Source organism: Erpetoichthys calabaricus, chromosome 10 (assembly GCF_900747795.2).
Source record: "Erpetoichthys calabaricus chromosome 10, fErpCal1.3, whole genome shotgun sequence".
Classification (NCBI taxonomy): Eukaryota; Metazoa; Chordata; class Cladistia; order Polypteriformes; family Polypteridae; genus Erpetoichthys; species Erpetoichthys calabaricus.
In genome coordinates this window covers 153,323,185-153,345,695 of record NC_041403.2, presented here as the reverse complement: position 1 = coordinate 153,345,695, position 22,511 = coordinate 153,323,185, and the positions used below count along the sequence as shown (strand labels likewise).

General features: G+C 37.1%; 1 protein-coding gene across 1 annotated transcript in view; it reads left to right on the top strand.

The window, feature by feature from the left end:
• The first annotated feature begins 13,018 nt into the window (after nucleotides 1-13,018).
• snphb (syntaphilin b) overlaps nucleotides 13,019-22,511 on the top strand; it is a 66,374-nt gene continuing 56,881 nt past the window's right edge. Inside the window, 2 exon segments of the mRNA XM_028812137.2 lie at nucleotides 13,019-13,160; nucleotides 16,005-16,070. The gene's annotated coding sequence lies outside the window, so the exon portion shown is untranslated.

The window sequence follows — 22,511 nt, the reverse complement described above, 5'->3', positions numbered from 1 at the left end:
AACCTCAACCACCCACCCAACCTAACCACCCACACAATTCAGGTCGTCGAGACTCAGACTACGAATGCAATGAATGTAAATACACCGGACCTACAGGCTGTCAAATAAACGAACTACACGCCGTGGCGCACTGTAAAGGGACTTCGTCTCTGACGATGACGTCCGAGGTTCGATTCCCCGAGAGGGAAGCAGTAGAGTGTGTACGCCTGATGAGCCCAAATGAGGGCGAAACACGTGTCGCGTACTCTTTGCTTTTTTTTGACAGTAAACTATGCAACATTCCAAGATCAGTATATATAGCTGATGCGCAAAATGGTGCCAGCCATGAAAAGCAAATATGATGAATATCAGGATTTCATTTTTAATTTATTATATTTGTTTTTGTCCCCATACAATATTAATGTTTATTTTAATTTCTTTATGTTAACCTTTTATTGCTGATTTCTCTGCTCATGATTATGTGTGTTTGTTTTTCATGGTTTCCGCCATATTGTGTGTCTGGTTCCTATGATGATGTGCCTAGCGACCTATTACATCCTGATTACCATGATTTATAAGATAAAAGTTCACTTTAAGCAACCATCCAAAGGTTAAGACTTTATCAAAGGAACATCTGGTGATAGACTGTTGGTTCAGCAATCAAAACACTATCTAGGAATACACTTTTATGTGCTCTTTTTGTTTAGACTACGATTCTGGTATTGTGCCTTGTTTTTAGTATATGACATAGTAATCTCCTGTGTTTAACATCTAGCAGGGACTCAGACAATTCTTGAACAATGTTTGCACTTCTTTTTTTTATTTAAAAAAATTTGTCTGATTGGATATGACTGTCTGTCCATGCCGAGCATAATGTTAGTTGCTGTCTAACCAGTGAAATGTATGTCTGGATCATTGGTCCAATAGTGCTCAGATGGAAATGCAAACTGTTTCAATTAATTTAATTCCGTTTTCCCCTTCTGTGTATTTAACCACCTTATCTTTGTCTGCTTAGAATACTGTCTAGTCTTACTTTTTATTTTTTTATTTTTATTCTTTTCTATGACAGTACTTTGGTTTTTGGTCCCTAAAAATAAATAAATAAATAAAAATAAATAAATCTGCCCTACTCTATACAGGCAGAACACATAAGAAGCATATTCACTTTTTTTTTTTGTAGTAAAAATACAAAATGAATGTGCATGATTTGCATTGCAGCAACACTTGCAAACTTTCAAAGGGTTTAAATACTTTTACAGTCCTCTGTGTTATGCCAGTCACTTTATCCAGGGTAATCTGCTGGACTGCAGCATAAGCAAAGTCCATCTACTTTTTTAGATCCAACCAAGTATTCTGAATTGCCTCCTGACAAAAGGGAAATTAGTCAACTGTAGGGGCAGAGTAGCTGGATGGGAGATGTGATTTTTATAGTGAAAATCAGAGGAACTACTCTAAAAGTTGAACCCTGGATGTATCTAAAAAGAGAACAGCAAGAGGTTCATTGCCAAAGTACATATTGTTAAAAAAATCTAAACATGAAACTCGCAATGAACTAGAAAGGTAAATTACTATAAATCAAGAATCAAAAGGTGTGTTGCCACCACAATCCAGATACAAAACCGTAATATAATCAAAAGACATATTATCTTCTAAATCTAGATACAACACCGTTAACAAAACGGAAATGAGAATTGCTCTAAATAATGACGGAAAAAAAAATCTTCACCATGAGAGCTCACAATGAAGTTGTTTAACTAATTGATTTAGGATATTGGAGTCTACACAGAATACAGTGTGAAATTATAAGGCATAGTATAGATGATGTGGTACACAATGCCTTCTGAGAGGGGGTCCCTAGCAGCAATGCAACACTTACTGACAACGCAGTTACAAAATATTGCAACGCACAAATTGTCAACGTGAAGCACTAAAAATTTAAGGATAAAAAAATTATATAAATGTATAATGAAATTATTAACATAAAACTGTCATGGTAGTGATTATCTGTGAAGTATAAATCCTTTAATAAATCACAGTAGAGCAGCAGAAAATATTTTTAGAAGACTAGAGGGCTTTGCCCCCTGCTCGCTTCGCTCGCCAACCCCCCGGCCTGCGCTACACGCCAGCCACTTCGCGTCTCTGCTGCTCACGTATGTGGATTTTACTTTCACAAAACAACAAATCTTTTAATTCTCACAGATATGCCTCTTCATTGGGAAGAAACACTACTTTTCCCTGATGGCAACATGAATTAGGCGATCTTCAAGTCTCCAACATAAAGTTTAAATCCAAACAATATATTCAATCTCTTTTCACTGTTCCGTTATTGCACCAAGTAATAATTTCCGTTTATTTGCGCTAATGCGATCTTAACTATAATTTTTTCACCGGCCCCGGGCATGGTTAAATCTCTTAATCACTTGATTGTGAAAAAAATAACTTTGACTTGAAAAATACAAAACATATCCTTTAACATATACGCTTTTGTCAGTTCAGAAATTGAGCTGAAATGACTGAGAAAAGCACGAACGGTCAGTCTGAACAAAGTATTCCAGCCACAAGGATAAATATTGGCCTTTGCAAAAAACTGTGCTTGTGTTTGCACTAATTACAGCTCAGTAGTAGTGCGGCTGCCTTGCAGTAAGGAGACCAGGGTTCAAGTCCTCAGTCCTCCCTGCATGGACAATGCATGCTGTCCACATCTCGATATGGGTATTCCCCGGGTGCTCCAATTTTATTCCCACTGTCCAAAAATATGCAAGTTAGGTGAATTGGCAATGCTAATCTGTCCCAGTGTGTGTTTGGTGTGTGTGTATGTGTTCATGTCCAGGTTTTGTTTCTGTCTTGTGCTCTATGCTATCTGGGATAGGCTCCAGCCTCGCCCCATACCCTGGTCTGGATTATGCGGGTTAGAAAATGACATGACATGATCTGACAAAAGGCTTTTCAACCCAACACAGATTTTCAGGTCCTATACAATTAGTGTTTTGAAGCCAGGAGTATATTAATATTCAAATGCTTTTAGGGTGTTACTTCTAATCATTTATCCTTTTGCATAGATTAATATAAATTTATAAATGTGCATTTATTTTGCTTTTTTCCATTAGTACCCCTTTTTGTAGAACAGGTAAAATTAAAATAAATACCGTCAAAAGATACATATCCTGGAAGGTCGATTACCTCACACTCGTATATCACAGGACGTTGCCAGTAAAGTTTGAAGTTCATGTTACTGAAGCAAAACTTTTTTCCAGACAATTCTGTGCTGTTTTTTTGGAAAGTATATGTTTTAACTGTGTGATTATATAAGTGGTTTTGATTCTCAATTTTAAAACCTTCCCTGTGCAGGATGATAAAAAGATGGAGACAACCATTTTGAATATTACTTCTCATAATATTGTGTCTATTGATTCTGCAAGACGGGAGAGTGAAGTTGACCAAGCTGAAAGCAATTTTGAAAATGTAAGCACATAATACTTTATATGTATTACAGTTAAGAAAGTCTGACTGTTGTAGTAATGTGTTCCCTCTCCCTGTGATCCTGTATTAGAATAATCATGTTCAGATAATGAATGAATAAGTAAGTGTTTGCTGAAGTACTTTTTAATATTTGTTGCTTCAGACCACTGTAGACCATTTTTCCAAGAACAAAATATGTAATACAGTATTGTTCAGTGCTGCTGATTTGTGTTCCACAGCTTCATCCTTGTAATCTGCCTGCTTATCATTTTGAAAAAAAACATGATCACTTGGCTAAGTAATTTCAGCTAACTTTCAGACGTTTAATTGATTTTTCATTCACAGTGTCAGTAAAGTTTCCCTGTTAATTTTAAAGACCTCTGAGTTCAGAGAAATATTGATGCTATTGTTACAGCTGGAGGTGGTCTCCTTAATGAACATGCAATATAATAATTAACGTATGAACCTGAGATGGGTCCCTTTTGAAATTAGCTCACTCATGGTATTTTGTAACAAACTATTTTACATAGCAAAGAAAACAGTTTATTATATTTTTATTTCTTCTGGTGGGTGAGATAGATTGGACCTGTTCTTTCAATAGCAATGGTAATCAAACTTAATCCTTATTTAACACTGTCCCATATCACTTTTTTAAGGGGCCATTTCTCATCTATGTACTGAATTCTTGTTTAGGGAGCACTGTGTTTTAGTATTGTAATAAAATTAGAAAATAAGTTAATGTGAGACAATTTTACTTTATTTACAGTTTAAGTTAATTTCATTGCTTTAGCTTTACCACAGAACCCTGCGTTATCAGCCATCCCACAAATTCAGTGCAAGTAACAATACTATTAACTGTGTGCCAGCTTATTTATTGTCCATTACACCACTATTTCATTAGTAGAAATAAAGTTTTTCTTAATATTCAGAGAAATGAAAACAAAATATTGATTTAAAAATCCAAGATAAGTAATTTGTAACAGTGTATATGTTTAGTACACAAGTTAAAAGGTAAAACACTACACAAACTGCAAAATAATACTTAAAGAGAAAAAAGAAGCCATCTGAGAAAACAAGATTAATTAAGAACTGGAAATGGTTCCTGGAAAAGAAAAATCAGTAGACGAGAGGACTGAGCTTTGAAGCCCTCTTCTTCCTTGTGGCCTCCAAGGTCACCTTATTTTTCACAATATTTTAAGTTAAACTGTAACTTTGACCATGTCCCGAGGGAGGTGGGGGACATTGAGTCCGAATGGGCCATGTTCCGTGCCTCTATTGTTGAGGCGGCTGACTGGAGCTGTGGCCGTAAGGTGGTCGGTGCCTGTCGTGGCGGCAATCCCCGAACCCGTTGGTGGACACTGGCGGTGAGGGATGCCGTCAAGCTGAAGAAGGAGTCCTACCGGTCCCTTTTGTCCTGTGGGACTCTGGAGGCAGCTAATAGGTACCGGCAGGCCAAGCGGAATGCAGCTTCGGTGGTTGCTGAGGCAAAAACTCGGGCATGGGAGGAGTTTGGGGAGGCCATGGAGAACAACTTTCGGACAGCTTCGAGGAGATTCTGGTTCACCGTCCGGCGTCTCAGGAGGGGGAAGCAGTGCAGTGTCAACACTGTATATGGTGGGGATGGTGCGCTGCTGACCTCGACTCGGGACATTGTGGGTCGGTGGGGGGAGTACTTCGAAGACCTCCTCAATCCCAATAACATGCCTTCCAATGAGGAAGCAGAGCCTGGGGACTCGGAGGTGGGCTCCCCCATCTCAGGGACTCTGGTCACCGAGGTGGTCAAAAAACTCCTTGGTGGCAGGGCCCCGGGGGTGGATGAGATACGCCCGGAGTTCCTCAAGGCTCTGGATGTTGTAGGACTGTCTTGGTTGACACGCCTCTGCAACATCGCATGGACATCAGGGACAGTGCCTCTGGATTGGCAGACCGGGTTGGTGGTCCCCCTCTTTAAGAAGGGGGACCGGAGGGTGTGTTCCAACTACAGAGGGATCACACTCCTCAGCCTCCCTGGAAAAGTCTATTCGGTGGTTCTGGAGAGGAGGGTCCGTCGGATAGTCAAACCTCGGATTCAGGAGGAACAGTGTGGTTTTCGTCCTGGTCGCGGAACAGTGGACCAGCTCTACACCCTTAGCAGAGTCCTGGGGGATGCATGGGAGTTCGCCCAACCAGTCTACATGTGTTTTGTGGACTTGGAAAAGGCATTCGACTGTGTTCCTTGGGGAATCCTGTGGGGGGTGCTCCGGGTGTATGGAGTACCGGACCCCCTGATAAGGGCGGTTCGGTCCCTGTACAACCGGTGTCAGAGCTTGGTCCGCATTGCCGGCAGTAAGTCGAACCCGTTTCCAGTGAGAGTTGGATTCCACCAGGGCTGCCCTTTGTCACCGATTCTGTTCATAACTTTTATGGACAGAATTTCTAGGCGCAGCCAGGGTGTTGAGGGGGTCCGGTTTGGTGGACTCAGGATTGGGTCACTGCTTTTTGCAGATGATGTTGTCCTGTTTGCTTCATCAGGCCTCCCTGGTGAGGTGTTCCGGGCACGCCCAACCGGGAGGAGGCCCCGGGGAAGACCCAGGACACGCTGGAGGGACTATGTCTCCCGGCTGACCTGGGAACACCTCGGGATTCTCCCGGAAGAGCTAGACGAAGTGGCCGGGGAGAGGGAAGTCTGGGCATCTCTGCTCAAGCTGCTACCCCCGCGACCCGACCTCGGATAAGTGGAAGAGAATGGATGGATGGATGGATGTATTTGATACCAACTACCACTACCCAACAGTTGTGTGTAGCTGGCTTTACAGCATTACAGTACACTTTTTTATGGGGCAAAAATACTGAAATTAACTCATCCCTTCATCTGTTCATTTTCTGTATTAACTTTCCCTCTTCACAGTGGTGGCTTTTAATTAGAAATTTAATGGTCACACAATATTTGATTTCTTTATTATATGCAGAATCAAGAAACATATACAGTAGTATAAATTACAAATACTAGAAACTCGTAATTCACTTATTTTAATGCAGAGGAATTGATCTTTTGCCAAAGATCTGTCCAGTAGAATGCCCTTTCAACTTTCCCTTTTATAACATAGTATAAGTGCCCAAAAGGAAAGACGGGCATCTCAGCCAGGTTGGAGGATGATTTCTTTCTCAGATGGGATGCCAGAATGGAAGGACAGATAAGCTTGCCAGCTAGAGGAGGAAATGACTTTGTGCCCGGCTGGAGTAAAGTAATTGATGGTCCAGCAGAAACTGGGAGCAGTTCCATTCCCCCATACAGCAGGTGGCACTGGTCCTCTTGTGGCGTCCCAGTTTGGACACCCGCAGAGGTGCTTGGGTGTTGGGAGTCCAGAAGGGCAACCCTGGCGCTCTCCCTGGGTGCTGGTAAAGGGTGCTGTTGGGGGAGGACCTCCCTGCTTTCCATGTGAACTAGAAGTGCTTCTAAGGACGCCAGAAGCATTCCTATATCCAGTTTGAAAAGGAGCCTGCCACCTCACATCAGAGACTCAGAATCGGGATGCAACGGCGACACTCAACTTAATTTTATTTAATTTAGAGGTGTTTTGGCTGGCATTTGTGTTTAAAAGTGTGGGTGAAAAATGAAAAAAACAATTTTTTTGAACCCAGAATTGTGTTGGATGACTTTGTGTTTGGGGTTCCCCCTTGTGGTCATATTAGGCATTGTATAATGTTGTGCTCTGCTCTTTACACTTATCTTAAGCAACAAAAATACAATACTAAAGAAAAATCGTACTTGTTTTAATCCATAACTATTGATTTTATTTTTCAAAAAATAGGTATCAAATCCTGACAACACAATTGATAACAGAGAGATACACCTTAACAAGAGGGCTCATCAATTTTTAAGCATTTTAAAGGTAACCAATTATTTTACTTGATTGATCTAGAATTATTGCTTGATTATTTAAGTCAATTATTATTTTTTTCTAAATTGCCCGGTGTTCTACTCTGTGGAGAGGCTCAGAATTGCGTAGATTTTGAAATAATAATACAGTACACCCCACAACTTTAAATTACAAAATTAATATTAAGCAAGACTTGCATAGATGGTCTACCCTTCATCTCACTTTAGCTGGAAGAATTGACACTGTCAAGATGAGTATCCTTCCTAAGCTTCTTTTTCTATTTCAAAGCATTCCAATATGCATTAATAAATAATTTTTAAGAAGTTAGATTCAATCATAATCTCATTTATTTGGAATTCAAAACATCCACATATCCAAAGGGCGACCCTACAAAGATCTAAGGCAGAAGGCGGCATGGCTCTACCTAACTTTAAATTTTATTACTGGGCGGCAAATATACAAGCTATAAAAACCTAGACATTGACACAAATAGATGAACATGCAGAGGCTTGGTCCACAGTAGAAATAAAATCCTGCAGTACTTCTTTATATTCCTTGCTTTGTACCCCAGTAAATATAAGTTATCGCCAATATACTAACAACCCAATTGTGCTTCATTCACTCAGAATATGGAACCAATGTAGGAAGTACTTCAAGATAGAGAAGCTTTTATCTGTGGCACCTCTGCACAATAGCCACCTATTTCCAACCTCTTAAATGTACGCAGTTTTTAATGTCTGGAAAACATTCAGGATTAAATGACTTAGAGATCTGTACATAGACAACATCTTTGCATCCTATGAACAATTACACTCCAAATTTAACTTTCCAGCGGCACATTTCTTTCACTACCTCCAAATTAGAAACTTTGCCAAACAAAACCTGCCCAATTTTCCTCATCTCCTGCCTACTTCTATTCCATCAAAAATATTGATGTCTTGAGGACTCAGACAGCATTTCTGTAATATACAAAAACATTTTAAAATCCCTTCCTTTCAAAGATTCTAGAGTATAGTGGGAAAAGGATCTCTCACTCAACATTTCAGAAAAGGAGTAAAAGGCAGCAATGCACAGAATTCACTCAAGCTCTATGTACAGTACATAAAGCATACAATCATTCAACTTAAAATCATCTATCGAGCACATCTGTCTTGTTTAAAATTGTCAAAAATGTTTCCATGGCAAGATCCAACCTGCGAACGTTGCAATCAAGTTCCAGCCTCATTGGGCCATATGGTTTGGGCCTTTACCAAATTAAAATCATTTTGGACCAAAATCTTTACATGCCTTTCACACAGCCCTGGTGTCACAATCCCTCCTAACCCACTAACAGCTGTGTTTGGTGTACTTCCAGATGGGCTTAAGATGGAGGAGGACAAACAAACTGTAATTGCCTTTACTTCACTATTGGCATGTAGACTTATTTTTCTCAACTGGAAGAATCATAACTCACCTTTTTTAAGTCAGTGGGTAACTGATGTTATATATTATTTGAAATTGGAAAAAATCAAATTCACACTTAGAGGATCTGTGCAAAAATGTTTTAAAACCTGGCAGGATCTAATCAGTAACATTTTAGAATAAGCATTTAAATTGAGAAAGTGGATTCTCTTCCCTTATTTATTTTAATTGTTTTTATTTGTTTATTTATGTATTTATTTACTTACTTTTCCTACTATTAAAGGTTTATTCTGCTGGCCTATCTCTCTTTCTCATGGGTGAGGGTTGATTTGATTTGAACTTAGTTTTGAAAAACTTGACTTCCTTGTATGGAATGTTGTCCTCACAGGTGGCGCAGTGGTAGTGCTGCTGCTTTGCAGTAAGGAGACTGTGGAAGATTGTGGGTTCGCTTCCCGGTTCCTCCCTGTGTGGATAGCGCTTTGAGTACTGAGAAAAGCGCTATATAAATGTAATGAATTATTATTATTTATTATTATTTTCTTTTAATAAATTCAATAAAATGTAAAAAAAAAAAATACAAAATTATTCTTGGCTGCTAATTCAAAATCAACTACATATAAAAAGTGTACTTAATATTAAAAGGTTGTAATCAAGGTGTATTTAGGGAAAATATAGCATTGACAAAAAAATCTGAAAGATACCATCAATAAGTTTGTTGATTTTTTTAACAATAAACTTGATAGCATAAGAATGCAGAATGAGTAGTAAACATTCCGCATCTGCATGCATACCATAACTTAATAAAAATAAAAAAATTCTACAGCTGATTTCTAAAGTGAAAACAACCATTTGCCTCTTATTCTCAGTTAATTAGACATTTTGGTAAGGCTCCCAATTTACATTCCTTAATTTTCTCTGTAGATGATGATTCACAGCCATTAAGCTTGTATGGTATAAAGGTAACTAAAGGATCCTTGTTTTAAGAAATAGAATTGATATGCACAAGTACTGTAGAAATTTAATTGCTTATAGACTAAAAAAATCTACACAAGACAAATGAGACAAGCATATAACACTGAAGTGTCTATTCTTAGTTCGTTTAGAGATTTTCTGAAGTTTCTTAATTTTACCAGCTTATTTGATCAGCATTGCTCTTTAGAAATTTTGTCACAGTCTGCTCCCCATTGGTTTAATGTAAATTCTTGGTGATAGAAGTACAAACTTTTAGGCTGTGGCGTGATGTACTTGTCTCCAAATTAGTTGAAGTCTTTAATACCTAGTTGTTACCTGACACAATTAATCATGAGCTTGTTACACAGTAACAATTTCACATAAGAAATCATGCATTTACCTTGCAATTTGACATCTCTTACTCTTCTAATTTATCATGGAACAGGTAAACAGTTTTACAATTTGAAGCCTTTAATGGTGATCTCCAATGCTGTATGGAGTTGTAGGTTATGGCTCTGGGTTCAAGTGGAGAACTTTGCTTTTGGAGGAGCACACTTGTTGCCTTTGCCACATGTTACTTGTATGAGTCTGTGCTGTGGCAGTTTCTTCCTTAGATTGGTCTGAGAGTTAGGCTCTCTGCCAAAGCTTTTGAGACTTCTTAGGGTAAAGCAGGACCTTTCCTGATACAGGAGTTTAAATATCAAAGTTCCCTTCTTGAAGTAAAGCTTCTTCTTAGTCCTCTCAGGGTGGGTTCAATCACTGGCAGCAAATCTAAGCTTTGAAAATGTTAAGCTTCTGTGGCCTCATTACAGAATTTTCAGAGTGATTCCAGAGTGTCTAGTTCCAAGAGCTCAAAGGTGGAGAAACTCCCAGACCTGAAGATACAAGGTGCATTTAGCACCCCTGATTGAATAGATGAGCTTCTTGATGTTCTGACCACAATCGAGTATTGCAGGATTAACAAGAGGACAAGGACCAGTATATGGACTAGAAGAAAACATAGCTAAAAAGGATCAATACCAAAAGACAGAATAAACCAATTACCAAAACCGAAATAAAACCAAATCTGAAAAACATGCCAAAGTAAATACTCAAATAGCTCTTAAACAGTATAAAACTTGTTTGTTTTTATCAGCAATCTTGGATGGCGTATACAATGCTCTGTTGGCTTAAATACCATTGTGCTAACATCATTGCTGACATCAAAAGAAGCAGCCTTCGTGATGTGAGACCCTAGCAACCCCATAGCAATGGTAAACAAACAGCCATTTAAAATGAGGTTTATCTCTAAATTGCTTTTCCTAAGATTTCTTCAATTTTTTTGCCCTACAAAGGTAATTTGTTTGGGAGATTTTTCATGTTAGGGATTCAAGGCTTGGGGATGTCAAAAACAGAGCCTGTTAAAGTAAATTGTGATACTCCTTTTGTGATTTTGGGCTATACAAGAAGTAAATTGTTGTTGTTGTTGATCCTTCCATCTGGGATACCCATCCATGCAGGCTGATTATCCATTATGATATTGTTTCTTGGCACATCCATAAAAAATATATGAATTAAATCACATCAGACTATAACAGAGCATCCAGTAAGTTTTCTAAACTGGATATTGCAATAATTTAGATTTTAATTAATATATGCAGATTAAGATTGAATGGTCATCATAATAACTAATGTTCTGTAATTTTTTTCTCTTGCAGAAACACAGCCAAAGTGGAAATACAAGTTTTTGTTTGCAAGAATTATGCGAGCATAATAATCGTAAACAAGCCGCTGAAAAATTTATTTGTCTTTTAGCATTAAAAAAGCAAGGGGCAATTAATGTAACACAGCTAAAACCTTATAATGATATTCTTGCAACACCTGGGCCAAACTTTTACAAAATTTAATATTTCAATTAATCTTAATTTTTCATTGTAATGTACTAGTTCAGTTTTTCTTCTGTTCCTGGAGTTTGTTCAGAACCATAAAGAAGAAATAATTAAATTCAAATGTAACCTGAACTCCCACTCTTCTTTTATGTAATACCTGTTAATGTGACTAATTTAAATGCTGCTGTGCTCTTGCCGTTTTAGCAAGCAGCTGTTTTGTCATATTCAAAGTTATGACCACGTTAAATGTATACCGTAAAACAGTAAGAAGCACTAAAAATAAATTTTGGGTTAACAAGCAAATTTAAAAAACATTATTATTGCTATGTTTCAAGATGTTTTGGCATTTGCATTGGCATTCTACAAACACTTAACAAAATAGGAAAACAGAAAGTGAAGAATGTTAACTTTTCAGATATCTTGTGCAATACTTTATCTCCTGGAGAGAAATATTTCAGTAGTAGATTCCTCAGTATCTAAAGTTGGATAGTTCTGTTGGAATTTGACAAGAACATCAGTAGAGGTAAGAAAAGAAACAGAAAACATACTCCTAGTAGAGTACTTATTTTGTTAAGTTGAACTTTATTTAGCAAATTATGTTTACTTGTATTCTAACATCTATAAAAATATGATATGTTTTATCAAAAATACTGTATACGTTAAGGCTTGAACATTTAGAGAACAATTTGAATGACTTTGTAGCATTGTTTATTTTTTGCAAACTTTTGTGGGTTTTTTTTTCTTTTCTTTTTTTGCATGCCATCCATTTACTAAATGAACAAATAACATTTTAAGGTCATGGAGGACAGGGGCTTATTATAGCAGTTTCTTATTTAAGGGTAGATCCATACCTAAATTTGGTGACAGTTCATCCCTGGGTATAGCAGGAAGAATGTGCACATTCCACCCAGACAATGCCCAGGCTTAAATTTCTGTAGATTTATGGCAGAGGAAACAAATTCTACATTTTTTAAAAAATTTTCTTAGTCTGTCTTTAAATTGTATTCCTAGTTGTTTATCTTGCTTTAGATTACCAAACTTGATCCTGACTTAGCGATGTGGCTGCTTGTTGTAATTCTGGAGATTTCCCGCAAAATCTTTATGTTTATGATTTTGTGTATCATATACAGTATGATCTAATTTTCATTATCACTTATTATTAAGCAGGATCCAAAACGGTTTATAAATACCACTGATGCGATGTTTTGCTTTATTTTAAAAATTCTCAGTTGTGTGACGTGTGACCTGCTCTTTTCATGCTTTTTATTAATTAATGCGTATGTTTTGAGTAAATGCTGCTTTTATCATAATGTACAATTTAATAACATGGATTAGAAAAAAAATGTTAATCAATGAAAAATAATAATAAGATAAAGAGTGAATCACTGTAAACGTTGTGTTAGTGTATTATTGTTAATAGCGGGATTCTTTTTTGACTTCGGCAATTTCCACTTCCCAGACACGCTTTTTTCTGTGCTCCACCTCAGCAGCAGCTGCTAGTTGTGCCACTTTAAGAGGACAGCCAGAAATCTCTGCACCCTCAGCTCTTCCCACTGCTTAATTAGCATCACCAGTCAGGGAAGAGGAAGGGTTGGGAGGTAACGCCGCGGCTTAGGCTGGTGTGTCGTAAAATCGTAAACAGGTAAGCGGCGTGATGCGCCTTTTCCATCCTGTTTGCATGTTACGGCAGCGCTGCATTGTACGCTTCAAAGCTTGGCATGCCGCAGTGGTGCTGAGGCCATATGATAGGTGAGTAGGCTCAAGGTCGCTCCGATGATGGTCTGGGCGAGGGTGCGCCTGTTCATTATGCGAGCGAAATATGGTTTGGAGACCGCTTTTTTATGTTTGTTTGCGGTCGCATCTCCTGCCTGCATTGCCGTGTCTTCTTTAGTTAATCTACAGACTCCCATTTCTGCCTCAGGTGTGTGACTTCTCCTTCATCTTTACTATTCGTGGAGTTCACTCCATGAGTCCGCGGCCCAGTTCTTGAGTTCAACCTCCGTTTCGTGCATTTCGAAATTCATAATGCATATAGATTCAAAACTGTGGTCGCAGAAGACCGGTCATGGCGGGCCTTGTACTCCGTTGGAAGCCATTTGTGACAATGTTGCATTTAAACTAGACAAATCAAGCCCAGTCGATGGGTGACGTTTTTATTTTATTTATTTGATTAATACAAATGTTCGTGACTGCGATTTTCTGAAATACTTTTTGCACGTTTTAAGTCATTTGGTGGTAGAACAGGTGCATTTCTGAGTGATTAAATTTAAGTAATGTAAAGAATTTCATGCTCACATAATTGTATTTAGCTACTTGAAATTACTTGGCAAAAATCTTAATGTAACCTGTTCCAAAATCACCGTTAGTCCTAACAATTTATGTCATTTAAAGTAAAATGAGCCATAGAATATGTGTAGTCTTGTATGTCAGGTAAATGCACAAGTTAAACTATGTTAAATTATATTTTATAGCAAAAATTGTAAAGTTATTATAAAAAGATGATTTAATTTGCCAGTTGCTTTTTTTTTTTAGTTAATAGTGTTATGTCATGCAGCTCTTGTTTATATTAATTACACATTGTGGTTTTAGTTTTATTGTCATTTTTTGAATGTGCATATAATTGTACATTAAGGCAATTTAGATAAATAGTCATTTTCCAAGGGTGACAGTGTTGTAGGTAATGCCGCCATAACACTTTCAGTACCAGAATAGTCACTGTTGACATAGTGGTTTCCTATTTTCCCTGTGTATATGTGTAGTTTTCAACCTTTCGAAAAGATGTGTGTTAAGTTAGCTGGTGGCTTTAAATGATCCTGGTATGAATGTGTATGCATGACTGAGCAGACCCTGCTCCTTTTGCCTGTTACATTGAATTAGCTTTCTGAGTAATTAGGTAGATTGAATAGTTCAAAAGAATATAGCTGGGCAAATAGAATGTAGATTCTAATTGAATAATTTTGTAAATGCTCATTAATAAGTGTCAAACTTAATCAGTGTTAATAAGGTAAATATATTCACTTTCCTATAACACAATCTAGTTTTCAGATTGGGTGCTGCAAATTTATACAATTTAAAGGCTAAATTTAATTGTTTTACTAGAGTCTATTGTAGTGCTGGTGTCTTTGTTAGTCAATGAAGAGAGAATGAAGCAGCTGAACTTTTTCAGTTTAAGTTTTAACGGACTAAAATTATCACTTTTTTTCCCCCAAGAATCAGCCATTGAAAAGGACTGATGTTAACTGCATTATTTATGCCATGTGTTGGTATACTAACAATGGAATATGGCATATCTCAGTCTTCTTGAAACTTGTATTCATATATGTTATGTTTTGTTCTACCGGTTGTTTCATAATATTTTAGTAGCTGAAGTGATGGACACTGCATTGTTTGTAAAACCCAACAATTACCTCAGATGTACTGTTTACAACTTTGTTCTTAGCAAAAAAGTGAGCTGTTTTCAGTAGCTCTGTTGACTGCATATATTCATGCGAGACTGAGCTGCACTTCATTTAAGATATTTTCACAATCTCAGTTTTTGATAAGACTGACTGGAAAATGATGTACATTTTATATTCCATTTTATAAATACAACCTAAAATTACATATTTACAGTAATTCCCCTTTCACATTGCACACAACTCCATTCCTTTCCCACAACAGAAGAGTTGGGATATTTCATTGACATAATATCCATGCTGTTTCACTTCACTATGAAGTTTAATGCTTCTTGTCAGCAACAGGCAAAAGCTTGATGTGGGCAGGCTACCCTAAATCAATGGTAATGCTTTATCCTGTCTCAATAGTTTATACCTGGAAAATAACTAATAGCCTATAAAAGGCATGCAGAAATCAGATATTTAACAAAAATCACTAAAATGGACCAACCAATAAATAAATAAATATATAATTAAAAAATGTCAAAGTAGTAAAAAGTAAACCCCAAAACAAAATGAGCAGCAATTATTGTCGGTGTCTGTGCACAAGATTCTCTTTAAATAATATGTTCTGGCGCCATTCACCCGCATTGGTTATTTTCAAGTCAGGAATTTAGTTTTCTTCACATTGACATGCTGATTTGATACCATCATCCATCTTGATTTTTAACACAGTAATGTGATAAAGGTTGCCTAAAGAGTGATGTAATATTAGTTGAGGAGTGTAAATTTCCAGACAAGTCTGATTCAAGTGTTCAAATGCATGTCACATTCAAGTTGCATACTGTATGTTTCTGCTACAAAATAGTCTAAATCCAGTCTGAAAGATTGGAGTTCCATGTGTTTTTTATAAATGTTCAAATGAGTGAAACAAATCAGAATTTTGCTTCAGTGTGAATGTACCATATTTTTTTCTTCAGACTTCAAACTTAATCCTTTGTACCTATACTTTTTGGTGTACATTTTGCTACGTCTTGTTGTTGTTCTTTTAATCAAAACCTTTTCATTGATGATTACATTTATTTTTTCTTATTTTTATTTATTTTTTGCAGTTGAAGAATTGTAGCTCCTTGAAAAAGGACTGTCCAGTGACTAAAATGAAGCATTAGCTGAGAAAGGTAAGGTTCTCGTTAATGAGTGTAGGAAAGTCTTCTTAAGTAAGGTTTTGAAATTAAGACTACAGTGACGACATAGAGTACATAAAATGTTGTTCCCAGAATACCCAAGGTTAAACTTTCTACAGAGTACAAAAGTATACTTCACATTTGTTGATTATGCAATGGTTTACACTTTGGCTTGTAGAAGTGTTTTGAGTTTCACAAGAGTCCAAATGCTAATTGCCATTAGGTGCTGTTTGTCACTAATGTTATTCTGTGGGGTTGCTAGTTATGGTGTTTACCATATAGGCTATGCAGTATCTGTAAACAACTGGATGGCAGTTTTATGTTTCAAGCAAACTTTACAACTTTTTCTGCATGTCAAATTTAATTTTTAAAATGAATTTCTACTGCATTTTTAAAATAGCTTGTTTCAACTTGCTGGATGTTGACTAATATGAAGCTGTTTGAGATGTCTTTTTTTTGTACACTGTTCAAAGGCATCTTGTAGGTTTTTTATTTTTGTTTAGGTTTAAAATGTGAATTGATGATTGATTCCTTGCTGTATATTTTGTCAGTCTTTGTTCTGGTAAGTGAAACTTGTGGTTTCTTCTTTGTTTAGACATTTAGATTGAAACATGTGGAGGTATTGTGTCAGCCTTTCACTAGGTTTAAAAAGGCAGTGTGCAGCTCACATTTTCACAAGATGGTGGAGGAGAGCTCATTCTAATTGAAAAAGGACAATGGAGAGATGGGAATTGAATTGGTGGCCAAAAGTCATATAGTAGCAGATCATTTTAACTATCTTAATATTAAGTTTAGAGGTGAATCCTTCTTTTTATTCCTTATAAACTAGAATACCAAAGTAAAGAGTAGTCTTGATAAGTTGGTAAATAATAGAGAAACTTTGAAAGATTTTTGTTTTTGATAGATTTTATTATCACTGTTCTGTAAATATGACCTTGATATAGTCAGAGGCCTTCAATTGTTAACTTGTACACATTCTTATCTTTGTGAAGAATAATGAATCATCACTATCCACTGTGATGCAGCAGTATAATCATTTGTAACCAGTCCCTTAGCATTTTTAAATCCTTTGTGAAGAGAACTGGTAAACCAGGGTCAGATATCCTCTCCAGTGAGATTTAAATTCAATAAAATTTGAAGGACTCTTAATGCGTTTACTTCCTTCATCCTCCAAGGTCATTTGTCTTGTAGAAATCTTACATTTGAATTAGTAGTCCCCCGCCACCACCCAGGCACTTTTTTTGAGTAGTGTATGATGAGTATTCTCCTTTTTAAATAGTCTAATATCATACCAATCAGTTCCTCCTTCTGATGCAAATGATTTACAGTAAATATGGTGTGTTTTTTAATCCAGAAACAAGTCTCATTAGTTTTATAACTATTTTAGTGAAGTTTTAAAAAAAAAAAAAAAAAAAAAAACACAACTTATCCATAGAATAAAGAATGACAATTTTCATTAAACCAGTAGGGATATACTAGCTTCAAGAATGTTTTTCACTAGGCTCCATAAAAAGGGAAACCAATAAAGTTTCTACTTGGCATATGTCCTACAGGTTAGTGTTAATAATACAATACCAACACCTGACCAAAAAACAGCAAAATGATTTTTTACTCATTGAAAAATGCATACATGCACAGTATAAACAAGATGGTTGAGAATTTTTAATCTTATACTTTCACATTGAACCAGAGAAAAAGTTTGATATAATGGAACTCTAGTCATAGATTGTGTTTGAACATAGCATGAATTATGGACAAACATGTTCATAAGTGTACCTGGCACCACAGAACCTTGGGCAAAGGTCAGTGATGAGCTGTAAGTGTATCATCTAATCTGAGGTAATATGTTTTGGGCAGTCGGGTAAAGAGAGGTGATCTGTGAACTGATCATCACATGATTGTGAAATGGCTCCGGTTGATGGAGTATCTACTTTTGAGGCCCAACTGGATAGTGAGGAATAATAGGAGCAGCTATCAAATCTGTTTATAAAAAATACATTTTATTTATGTAGCACCTTTACCATGCTAGTATTTTATTATATGGTAGATAAATACTGTACTTAAAGTCCTACACTGCAAATGTTCTCATGCTAAAGCTGATTTTATAATGGTAGTTCTGTGCGGGTAATTTTAGCTGTATTGTTAAGGATATGATCTAGAAGTCATTTTCATCCTTTCCAATAGATAAATATTCTGAATACATATAGAGCACGAAAGCACTATCCACTGCATGTGGGGATGTGTATGTATATATGTTTCTGTTCACTGCAGTGTTTTTTACTCCACTCTGTTCCTGTTTTGGTAATTGTCTGCTGATGTGGCTGCATACATTTGGGATTTCTAGGTAAACCCTAGCCTGAAATGCAGTATGAGTCATTTTCATTTTATTTATAGCTCTCATTTGCAATTGAACTTTTGTAGTGGTGCAGCTTGTTCACATAAAGTCAAACATCTGAGATCAAGCTGAGCTTGGTGCTGACAAAAGTACTGATTATTTCCATTCAACTACTGCAATATAACCTGAATTAATTTTTGCTCAAGGTCATTGCTGTCATTCCCACTCAAGAAATTCTTGACCATTACAAATGGAAGATGATACACCAAGCTGTGTTCATTAGTTTACTCACTTAACTTGGCACGAGTATTTATACATTTTTTTTTTTTTTTTTTTTTTTTTTTGATGCTTTTAATCTGTAACATCCTCTCCCCATTTTCCATGGCTAAGAAGCTGCACAGTTGGCCATCCACAGTCTTTTGCATGCAGTTGCCGTTCCATTGACAGTCTTAGTAGTAATAGCCCGCATATTTTCACATTTTTTTGCTCTAGTTTCATGTAATTTTGTGCTAGTATTGTAACGAACAGTTAGTGCAGACTACAGCTGAAGATCTGAAGTGGACGCAAGAAGTTGGTGAGTTGTTTAGTAACATATTTTTGTGATTTTGAGTTTGTAAAATTATTGTAGGTCAGGTGGCTTTTTGCATATTTATTTTACAATATAAACTTTGAAGTAAACTTAGTAAAGTAAAATTAGATTTTTGGAGGATTTGTTTTCCAACTTGAATTACTGAGCATTTTCATGATTTCAGTTCACACAAACAGGGCATTGCACTGTTCTCTTACAACGTTGAGAATGCGCCTGAGAATATCCAAATGGAATTGATTGAAGTGCAGTCAGATTCTATTCTGAAGGCAAAACACAACGAAGTTGGTGTGCCAGGCTTGTATGCTTACCTGCCACCCTCGTATGTGCAGATCCGTAAGTTGGCATCGAGAGTACTGTCCATGTTCGGAAGCACTTACCTTTGTGAGCAATTATTTTTGTTAATGAAAGCTACCAAAACCCCACATCGCTCAAGACTTACCGTCGAGCACCTTTTTATCCCTCAAATAAGTTGCAGCTGCATAAGATTTCATGCCTGATATTGACGAACTGGTTACTAACAAGAGATGCCAAGTGTCGGGACAAAAGAAATAAATCTCACACTGTAAGGCTCTTATATAAGCAATGAATATAATATGAATATAATATAATTAGGACCTAGCTAAGAGGCTAAGACTCTCTAATTCTACACTGTTGTATGGAGACTGTATGGAAATAAATTGCTTTTCTTTAAACTTTAAGTGTTACATTTTTTAAAGTTTTCAGTATTGGAAAAAGAGCTACAGTAACTTTGTATAATAGTATAATAGTATTTGTTACAGTGCGGCCCACAGACGCACGTATGGCAGTCGAAGCGGCCCACCAGTGCTAGTGAGTTTGACACGCCTGGTCTACAGTATATGTTCTATTAAGAGATATTTTTTTTTTTTTTTGTATTTAACTTTTGAACATTTGATTTCTGCTCTTACTAGGTAAAATTATGAAATGCATTTCCTAGTTGTTCATAATTTCTGTCGTCCAAAGACTTTCTGCTGTATGGTACGCATGTCATCTGTTGTTCTTCCTTAATTCTAATCTATACTGTGATCTACATACATTAATCAAATTCTTTGTTAGTGTGAAGTATATTATTAGAATGAGACAGCTAGGGAAAAGAAACAAAACTGTTTCATTTATGATTACTATTAATTTCCTGTGTTAATCAAATTGGTTACTTATTCAAAATATATGAGTTACTATTAAATGGATCTGGATTGTGATCCTTAGCTGAACTGCTTCTCTGAGGAGATGTACTTTAAATAAAAACTAAACTTAATTAAAATAAAGGTTTGTTATGTTCAGGAGTTAATTTTGTATGATGCTGAAATTGGGGAGGCGGCACGGTGGCGCAGTGGGTAGCGCTGCTGCCTCGCAGTTGGGAGATCTGGGGACCTGGGTTCGGTCCCCGGGTCCTCCCTGCGTGGAGTTTGCATGTTCTCCCCGTGTCTGCGTGGGTTTCCTCCGGGCGCTCCGGTTTCCTCCCACATTCCAAAGACATGCTGGTTAGGTGGATTGGCGATTCTAAATTGGCCCTAGTGTGTGGGTGTGTTTGTGTGTGTCCTGCGGTGGGTTGGCACCCTGCCCGGGATTGTTTCCTGCCTTGTGCCCTGTGTTGGCTGGGATTGGCTCCAGCAGACCCCCGTGACCCTGTGTTCGGATTCAGCGGTTTGGAAAATGGATGGATGGATGGATGAAATTGGGGAAATTTATGTTTACTTTTAATGTGTTCCAAAAAAGTGTATGCAGCAAAGCAAATTTAAAGGTTATTTCCTATTGATTTCCATCCATCTTTTCCCCAAATGCATTTTTTTTCTACATTAGCAGATTGACTCCATTAGCCTTGCAGTACTCAGCATCTTGAGTATAGTTAATTATTAGTTTTTCCTAAGGTTATTAAATAGGTGATATATTGATACAATGTTGAAAATTGACATTAAGAAATGTTTGTTCTGGTTTACTCCATATATTTGCGATCTGTTACATTCAACCTTGAGTTTACAATTTTCTACAGTGTACAATTTTTCTTTTGCGATGTTATATCATTCAACAATAATCATTCTAGTGTGTTCTGAATGTACCTCAGGTTTTTTGACCCTGACTCCTAAGAGCATCATAACTATGCGTCCAATTTGCTTTAACTGGCTCTTTTCTATCCAGAGATGCATCAGCTTTGATCAAAAGTCATCTGTGTTGTTGAACTTCTACACAGAAGCATGTTGTTGGCTGTTTATGCTTGTGATCTCATTCATCCATATTCACAGACTCGGGTTCCCCTTCACCACAAATGTTCCATACAATATTTGTCAAACTGCAGCCAATGCACTGATTTGTTGGTCAATCTCAGATGTATAATATTCCAGTACAAAGTAAAGGTCATAATCTGTAAGGCCTAGAGGACAACATCCCCTGCAAACAACTGAAATGCTTTTCTTAGGCTGGATACCATCCACCCCTCAACATGATATCTTGTCCATGAGAACCATGAAGAAGACGTAATACAAGATGCACTCCTGTTGGAGTCCAATAGCCAAATTAAACAGTCTTGATTTAGTACCAACTATGTGAACATGACTCTCGCTCTTCAAACACATTAACCAAATATTGCATATAGGAAGCCCTAGAACTCCATACTCTTGTAATGACTTCCGTGAGATACCATAGGGTACAAGGTGATCAGTTCTTTCTTAATTCATAAAGTACAACAACACCAGTTTAGGTTGGCATACCTCTTGAATACCTTTGCAGAGATGAAGAGTTGATCCACATTTCCATAGCCAGGATGGAAGCAATGTTGTTCCTTCCAATTTTGAGACTCGGCTGTTGGATGGAGTATCTGTTACAGTATTCCAACACTAGCCGGCGCTACGACGGTGTAAGAATAGGAATGGAAAACGATGAGAAATGAATTCAGAAATCAAGAAGGAATAAAAACTTCTTGAAAGACGCAGTGTGCATGTAGAATTTCCGGCCAAACAGGATTACATGTGAAAGTGATAAATCAATCGGGCTTTCCGAATTTACGTACTATGGCCATGGCATCCTGATAGTTTTGTTGCATGTATCTTGGACTTCCTGGAAATGTGGACGGTAATATGATCATTTTGCCTACACGAACATTATTTTCACCTTTTGCTTGCAGTGTGTCTGCGTCTTGTTGATGTAATCTGAGATAGTTGAGACGCGCACCTTCTGTTTTAACATCCGCATCTATGACGTACTGTTGGAATAGTTTGCCGCTGGAGTGCAAAATACTAAATGTATTCCTCATTGCTAATCTGTACGTGTAAAATTGGCATTGAGTAAGCCTTATTCGCTTGGCGGTTCTTTTATCGTGAACATGTTGTAAATCTTTGTGCCAGCCAATGTCTCTGTAAGGGAATAAAAGTGGGTAAGCCATAGGATCACAATTCATATTGAGCGTGGAAATCTGTTTACAGGAGTTGCCTATGGGATAGATGCAAATGTCCCTTTCAGCAGGCATTTCGCTATCTTCTCCGACGAAAATCGCTGCAAC